We start from the raw sequence: 8,570 nt of genomic DNA on the forward strand, positions 1-8,570 counted from the left end.
GGGGGAGATCTTTGTTATGTAGAATAGACTGGCTCAGGTCTTTTAATGGCCCATTGACAAAAGTGGGGGCTATTAAGAGTGAATCTGTTTCCTGCCTAAAAACGTGTTTCTCCATTTATTTCTTCTCCAGGAAAATATAATATTCTGCCCTTTCAATATTTCCCAGGTTGTTTCATTTTTCTAGGAGAGGGGTGGGTTTTAACTTCCTACAGAGAAATGCCAATGAAAGGTTAACTGACGGCAAGTTGAAAGCTAAGAGAACTTGGAAATGGGGTTAAAAGAGAAGGGCAATGAAGATTAAGGAAGGAAAGGAAGTGACTAGGCAATTATCAGGATCAGGAATATCCACAAGGATGAATAAAATATATCAGGGCAGTTGTAACTGTATGACCGAACCTTCCTCCTTTGTTATTTGTGTTACATGTAGAAAGGAAAGAGTTTCAATCACATGGTCACAGCTATTATTTTTTTAATCCTTACTGCCACAGAGATGCCTCTGATAAAAGAAATTTAGTAAGCCTTGCTTATCTAATTAAGCACTCACAAGCGTGACCCGTCAAAAGCGCGGACGACAAAAGCGCGATCGACAAAATCGCGCCTTTGACGTCATCACAGCGCGACGAAAAATTCAAATAAAAATTAATAAAAATTAAATTAAAGCAAGCCGATTCACATAAAGGTAAGAGTTAGGTTTAGGGTTAGGGTTAGGGTTAGGTTAAGGGTTAGGGTTAGCTTTAGAGCGTTAGCGTTAGCGTTAGGGTTAGGTTAAGGGTTAGCGTTAGGTTTTTCGTTACTTTAACGGTTAGGTTTAGGGTTAGGTTTAGGGTTAGGTTAAGAGTTAGGTTCAGGGTTAGGTTTAGGGTTAGGTTTGGGGGGCTTAGGGTAAGGTTTTCGCTTTATTTTTACATTTTTCGAACTTTTTCGTCACGCTGTGATGACGTCATAGCGCGCTTTTGTCGAGCGCGATTTTGTCCTACGCGCTTTTGTGGTGGAACCCTCACAAGGCCTTTTGTTCAGGTTCCTCTGTCCAAGTACTATTCTTAAATAAAATTTTAATTGTTCAGAAATTAACCAGTCCTCCACATAAATAAGAGGCAGAATAGAATGCCCTTTCTACAAGGAACAGCAGCTTGATAGAGGTGTAGATAACCTGTAGATAAAAGATCTAAGCCCGGGATGGCGAACCTATGGCACCGAAGTGCTGGAAAATGGCCTGAAAACAGCCCCAAAACAGCCAAAAAATGCCCCCCAAAATGGCCAAAACCAGGCATGTGCATGCCAGCCAGCTAGTTTTGGGGATTTCGGAGCATGCATGCACATTCCGGTTTGGGCACTTGGTGCCGAAAAGGTTCACCATCACTTGTCTAAGCTAGAGGTGGGTTGCTCCCAGTTCAGCCTGGATTGGCCGAACCAGTAGTGGCAGTAGTGGGAGGCTCTGCCCATCTGCCCAGGTGCTTCTGCGCATGCACGCATTCGAGCACAAGTGAACCGGTGGTGCTGCAATTTGAAACCCACCTCTGGTCTAAGCTAATAAGTGGGTGGAGAGAGGGTAGTCGCAAGTCTTTCAAATATATTTATATATTTCCAAAATAAACTTAGGCAAAATCATGCAATGTCTGACCAAGTCTGACGAAGGTTTTGCTACACATGTCAACACTGGAAATATGTGAGATCTTCCATTGAGGGAAGGATTAAGAATTGGCCAAAAGGGGATTGGCTGTAAATTCCTTCCCATCTTATGCCCACCTCCTTGATTTATCAGGCCTGCCCCCCCCTCTCTCTCTCTTTCTCTCTCCCTCTCCCTCTCCTTCTCCCTCTCCCTCTCCCTCTCCCTCTCCCTCTCCCTCTCCCTCTCCCTCTATCTATCTATCTATCTATCTATCTATCTATCTATCTATCTATCTATCTATCTATCTCTATCTCTATCTCTATCTCTATCTCTATCTCTATCCCTATCTCCCTATCTCCCTATCTCCCTATCATCTCCCTATCTCCCTATCTCCCTATCTCCCTATCTCCCTATCTCCCTATCTCCCTATCTCCCTATCTCCCTATCTCCCTATCTCCCTATCTAAACATGTGTTATAATGAAATTCAGGAGGAGGAGAAAAAGAACAGGACCACTGACAGGAATGATAATAATCTCTTTAAAAGTCAAATAACAAGAGTATTTGGGGATGGGGGTGGGGAGAACAGGTTCAAGATGACAGGTGCAACCAGAGCAATCAATTTCCTGCCCTTCTCAAAGTGCATCTAATGCATCTTATGCACATTAAAAAGGGATGGATCCTTCATCCTTCAGTCATACCCCAACCATTTTCATACTATTAATCCCCTGAGGATGCTCCTGCCAGGTAAAATCAAATCATTACTTTGCACAGAGCTGCTGCAGATACATATCCACATAATTATTCGTACCAAGACCCCCCCCCCTGAATTTGTATATACTCTCCCCATCTCTTGTCATCACCTTCATCATCACCATGATCATTATTATAATTATTTTCAACTTATCCCTAAAAATAAAGTTGTGTTACCATTGTAGATTATAACTTCCGATATATGTGGAGAGCCTTCTTTATCTCAATACATATCAGACTTCTGTTTCCCTTTGAGGGACTTCCCATTGCCTGAATGCTTGTGGTTGGTTTTTAGTTAAATACAACGAGAGAGAGCAAGAGAGAGAGAGAGCATAGCATCATTCAGATACTGAAAAAAATGATTTTTGGTGTTATTTCTTCAAATGAGCAATGAGCATTACTCAGAGAGAGAGAGAGAGAGGGAGGGAGGGAGGGAGGGAGAGGGAGGGAGAGGGGAGGAGAGAGAGAGAGACTACAACCTTTTCATTTATTAAGTTGAACCTCTGCCTTTATTATATTCAGTCCTTTCAGTGAGTTTCTGACAAAAAAGCTTTATCAGATATCGAAGTATGAATTGTTGAACCAATCTTGAACTCAAGCTAGCTGCAATGCAGAAAGCCATGGCTACTCTTAGGCTATCACAATTATCTGTTTGTTCAGGAAGACAATGAACAAGGCTGATAGCAGAGAAAACGCGTAGTTCTCTCACTATCCCAAAAGGTAATCACCCGCAGACAGACTCATATGAATTACATTTAATAAAGATAATTTTAAATCTACATTTACTGTAATTAAATTAGGATTGTCTTGCCTATAACTGTTTTAAGATGTCCCATTTTCAGCAAAAGCTAAATACAATCTTGCCTACAAAACACTTGCTTCCTTCAATTTAATAATACACCTGTTCTTTGCCCCCCTCTGTATTCTAAGCATCTGTGTAAAACTGTAAGAAGTGAGGGGTGTTATGTTCACTTTTAGAGAAGCTGTGAAGCCATCCATCCCATTGCTAATCTTACTGTAACTTAAAATAATTGCTCAGAAGGTTACCAATCACCCAGTTTGCTGTTCATTCAGTATATACAGGGAACACATCATTCCTTTAAAAAGAAAGGTTCTCCTGTATATTTTGGATTATAGATGCAGTCAGGGAGTTAAAAAGAAAAAAAAATGTGTTTTTGGAACCCTGACAGATGCCACAGTGCCTTGCCACTAACTATACCAATGTGCTTGATAAGAGCCAAACTCCAAATATATAGAGATTGTTTGTTGTAAGATAATCTTCAGACCCTCATAAATGCACAGACTGCTTAGTAATCTCTCTGTACAGCCTCCAAAAGTCAGATCCCCCCCCCACAACACACCTTTTTAATTTTAATCTTTATTTTAAAAATATTCAAATCAATGTAAATGTAATGGGTGGCATCCTTGATTAATTGGCTACAAAGTAACTGTATCAGGAGAAAAAAAATCCCTCATGCAGCAGTTTAATACTGGAATTCAATTATTGAGGGAATGGTGAGCTGGCCTTCATCTGATGCCAAACAGGGCCTGGAGAGGCATTTTATGGACAATACCCCCCTTAAGCAGTGATTGCACTTGATAACCTAGTGTTTCTCAACCTCAGCAGTTTTAAGATATGAAGACTTCAATTCCCAGAATTCCCCAGAGTTGATGAGATTGAGAAACATTGACCTAGATAGTCTTTTCCTACTCTTATTATTCCCTGATACAGAATCAATAGTTTCAGGAATATCATTTCTCTCTCACTCTCATTAACTCTCAGGAGATGATGCTGAATCAAGAAGTTATTTTTGCTGGAAAGGGAGATTGGGGTTACCTGTGATTTAAAAAGTGCTTTTAAATACTTTTTTTCACTTACATTGAAAAGGCAAAGCTTTTATTTTTCTGTTAAAAAATTGTTATAGCTGGTAATTGAATTCTGAAGGAACGTGGACCATATGTTGACACATTGGTGTAGGAACCAACCCTAAAGATCTTATAATCAAGTGCCAGCCCTTTTTGGAATGCTACTAAAGTACGTATTTTAGGGTTTTTTTCCCCAGAGTTCCCTGATTATTGAGATCCTTTACCACTCTGATAATTTTATCATAGCAAAAATGCTGCCTTTGAATCTAATATGGTCACAGAATAAGGACTTTTGCTGAATTTTGTTGAGGTTCTGCTTGCTACAGGCCTTGGATATATATTGGACCAGAAAATTCACATAAATCATGGCTTTCAATTATTCGTATCAAAACTGAGACAATGAGAAGGGGTGAGCCAACGTCGCGATGATACGGATGTGCGGTCTTAATGCTCCAAGACCGCAGCTGATATATTTGCCGCTGGGTGGTCCAATCGCACCTAAACTATCCTGCAGAGATGGTGAACAGGAAGAATATGCCTTTCTGATCTCAGGGACGTCGCAAAGTGCCTGCCCTTCTGCACCCCTTCCGCATATATGCTTTACTCACACATGGGCCTTCCGCGCCTGCACCTAACCTCAAAAACCTGCCTATATAGGACAGCATAGAGCCAGAGCAGGTGGGCACCTGTGATTTCCGCCACCAGTTCAGGTAAACCAATCCTAACCAGCTTAATACCACCTCTAGCCTTTAGGCAACTTCTGCAAATTCTGCACCCAATAATGCAGAAAGGGAGCTAATTATCCATAAGAGAAATCTCAAACCATAATAGGAAAATTGGTGTATTCATTTGTACTATGAGACTGATTAACAGGACAGAATTTTGTCAGAATCCTAGAGCTGTTGTAAATCTTGGAAGGACACTTTATTTTTACTGAGGGTTCAACTAAATCACCCCTTTATAGAATCAGCCTACTTCTCTTCATCCAGGGGAAGTGACGCATTGATAGCTCCATGGGAAATGGTGAACCATGTATAAATAGACAGTGGGTGATGTTATGTATTCTGAAACCTTCAAAAGGGCCGGCAACAGCTCTGCTTAGCCCTGATTGGCTAGGATGTAGCAGAGGCTGTTGCTAGCCTTCCCTAACAGCTAACCTTCCCTGATTGGCCGAGGTACTGCATCAGCAGCTGCTGTGGAGTACCCGGCCCCTGATTGGTTAATGTGATTGTTACAATTACTATAAATACTGGGTGTGTTTTGTGAAACTAGGAATCGTTGTTATCTTACTTCCTGAATAATAAAGATCATCTTTCTGGCTATCCATGGCTCCTGCGTATCCATCCACCCAATCTTTAAAACTGGCGACGAGGATGGGATTCGCAATTCCCGCAGGGCCTGGAACAAGAAAAAACAGCCAGTCGCAGCCACCTCTACCTCGCACAACTCCGGAGGCTATCCGAGCTACCTTTGTATAACTTCAGAAGCTACCTTCCAGCAGCAGCAGCAGCTGTAGCCACCGCCGTTGGAGCCTGCCAGCGTATCCGCCAACTTGGCATCGATCAGACGCGGCCTCCGTCCGCCCGAGGGGGTGTTCCGCACTCACCTTGGACGGAGTGCCGCCGATGCGCAAGGACGAGCAATGGACCGCGAGGCTCAACCAGAACGACCTTCAGTTAAAAGAGTTCGTGAAGGACCCGCCAGAACCCAAGGCCAGCATGTGCCCAGCTGAAGCAGTTTCTAGCCAACTGTCTGGGCCCGAAGTCATTGGGTTTTCCGTGCACCTCACGGATCCAGCCAGCTGTCCCTATAGCACAAACTGCTTAGCGATCTGGCCACTCAGCCTACCTGCGAAGTCTGCCTGCCAGCCTGCCTGCAAAGCCTCGCTGCCTTCCGAGAGCAGCCCGAGAAACCAGGCCACCACCTGCCTGCCTCCTCCCTCTACTGCCGGCCTCCCCTCTCAGCTGCTGGAGCCACCCGCTACTCCGCCTGCCTCCCAACGAGAAGTTCGAGGAGCTCTGGGGCCAGCCGAGTTCAAGCCGCCGCGGCCTCCGCACCCTCACCACCTGCGCAGCCTGCCCTGCCAGCCCTTTTCTTCCACCGGGCCTCCTCTCTGCCCTGCCGGCTCTCATCCGCCTCCGCCTCCCGAGCCGGCCGCTCTCAACGCTCCTAACCCAGGGCCGCCGTTCTCTCCCAACGAAGCCTGGCCACCTCCGCGGCTCTACTCCTCCCAAAATTTCAAAAGTTTGTGTGCCTTGCCATCCACGCCTCCAGGCCTCCACTGCCGCCTTCCTGCGCGAGCCTCCAGCCTCCCAAGGCCACCTGCCTGCTCAGCCTTGCCGCTGCTTCCCGCCCCGGTTTCCCGCTCACAGACCTCGACTGCCTTCAACGAGGGTCCTGACGATGCCGCTGCGGCCACCGCGCCTCACCGGTCCGTTCCAGACGCAAGAACGCCTCCCGAAGCCATCTGCGAGCCGCCTCCAGGGCCGGTCTCCGCTTCAGAGGTTGCCTCCGCTCAACGGACCTCCAATAGATTTTTTTTTTCTCTGGACTCCTCCGTGTGGCTTACAGCCCAGGACCGGAGGGTTTCAATGGGGTTTGTGGGCATGCGTAAAAAAAGGGGGAAAGGGGAATGAGAAATTCGCTAAAATGGGGTAATGTAAATTAGAAGTCAAAAATAGAGTATGCAGAGGAAAGGAGAAGTGAATGAATTTAACTGTAGATGAAATGTGAATGAATTAACTGGGGGAAAGGTGAAGTGAAAAATGGAGTTGTCATACAATCTTCTCTAAACTACAGATCCCAGAATGCTTCTGGGGCATGATCCTTGTGATTTCTTGGTAATAACAAGCAGAATTGAATTGCTTCTGGGTAATCTTAGTTTTAAAATGTAACACAGAGATAAACTGATTAAAATGAGTTAATGTTCTTACAATGTTCTGGAACGTTCAAAGCTCCTTGTTCTGATCCTAGGTGTTCCCCCCCCCCCCATCAAACATTCACCACCTCTCTAAGTCCATCTACAACGAAGAGGCCTGGTCCGAGATCGTCTGCGCATGCTCCTTAGCCAAGCTTGCGCAGATCTGGGGGGGAAGGGGTGTTATGTATTCTGAAACCTTCAAAAGGGCCGGCAACAGCTCTGCTTAGCCCTGATTGGCTAGGATGTAGCAGAGGCTGTTGCTAGCCTTCCCTAACAGCTAATCTTCCCTGATTGGCCGAGGTACTGCATCAGCAGCTGCTGTGGAGTACCCGGCCCCTGATTGGTTAATGTGATTGTTACAATTACTATAAATACTGGGTGTGTTTTGTGAAACTAGGAATCGTTGTTATCTTACTTCCTGAATAATAAAGATCATCTTTCTGGCTATCCATGGCTCCTGCATATCCATCCACCCAATCTTTAAAAGGTGAGCTTACAGGACATCATTAAGGTTTAACAATGGCTTATTGAGGAAAGTATGGACTTCCTATTTCTCTCACCAGAACATAGTTCTTCAGAATTACTGAATATCAGAGTTAAAGGGATCTTGGAGGTCTCTAGTCCAACTCGCTGCTCAGTAAAACCCCTGCTATCCCAGGGGGTGTCAAACCCATGCCTTGTGGGCTGAATGTGTCACCTGCTGGCCATGACCATGCCCGGTTTAGAGAAGGGGTGAAAAGTTGTGATACGTCACGTGATGATGCCATGATGACATGAGTTTGACACCCCTGCTTATACCATTTCAGACAAATGGTTGTTCAATCTCTTCTTAAAATCTTCTAGTGTTGGAGCATTCACAGCTTCTCAAGGCAAGTTGTTCCACTGATTAATTGTTATGTTAGGAAATTTCTCCTTAGTTCTCTTCTCAGTCTTTTGGCTAAGATCAAGTGTAGTATTTAGTTCTAGGTTGCTTCTCTCATTGATTATTTTCTATCCATTGCTTCTTGTCCTGCCTTCAGGAGCTTGACAAGAAGCAATGGATGGCAACCTGTTGTGGCCCAGCAGGAGCTGTTGGAGCTGCCACTAGACTCTGACAGCGAGGGGTCTTATGAGTTGGCCCTGGAGGAGGTGGAGGATGCTGGACAGAATTCTGACTCCGAGCAGGGCACAGAGAGACTGGTTGGTCACCAGGTGGTGCCTGAGCCTTGGATCAGTGGGGAAGAGACAAGAATGAGTGATCCAGAAAACACCTGTGAGTTGTTCCGGGATGCACGCTGTCGAAGGGCTACTCGGCGTCAAGAACAAGTACGTAATCACTGGAGGTGATTAATGATGCTCATTAAGATCCTCTCCTGATTATAAAAGAGACTGCTTGTGCCACACCTTTCTGCAGAAGTCAACGTTAACGATTAACAAGAAACAAA

General features: G+C 44.9%; 1 pseudogene; it reads left to right on the forward strand.

The window, feature by feature from the left end:
* The first annotated feature begins 8,063 nt into the window (after positions 1–8,063).
* Positions 8,064–8,228, forward strand: LOC148045454 (U2 spliceosomal RNA; annotated as a pseudogene).
* Positions 8,229–8,570: the final 342 nt, after the last annotated feature.

Source organism: Thamnophis sirtalis, unplaced genomic scaffold, assembly GCF_051295495.1.
Source record: "Thamnophis sirtalis isolate CommonGarterSnake01/CBP01778 unplaced genomic scaffold, rThaSir2_p1.2 scaffold_5, whole genome shotgun sequence".
NCBI classification, from domain to species: Eukaryota; Metazoa; Chordata; class Lepidosauria; order Squamata; family Natricidae; genus Thamnophis; species Thamnophis sirtalis.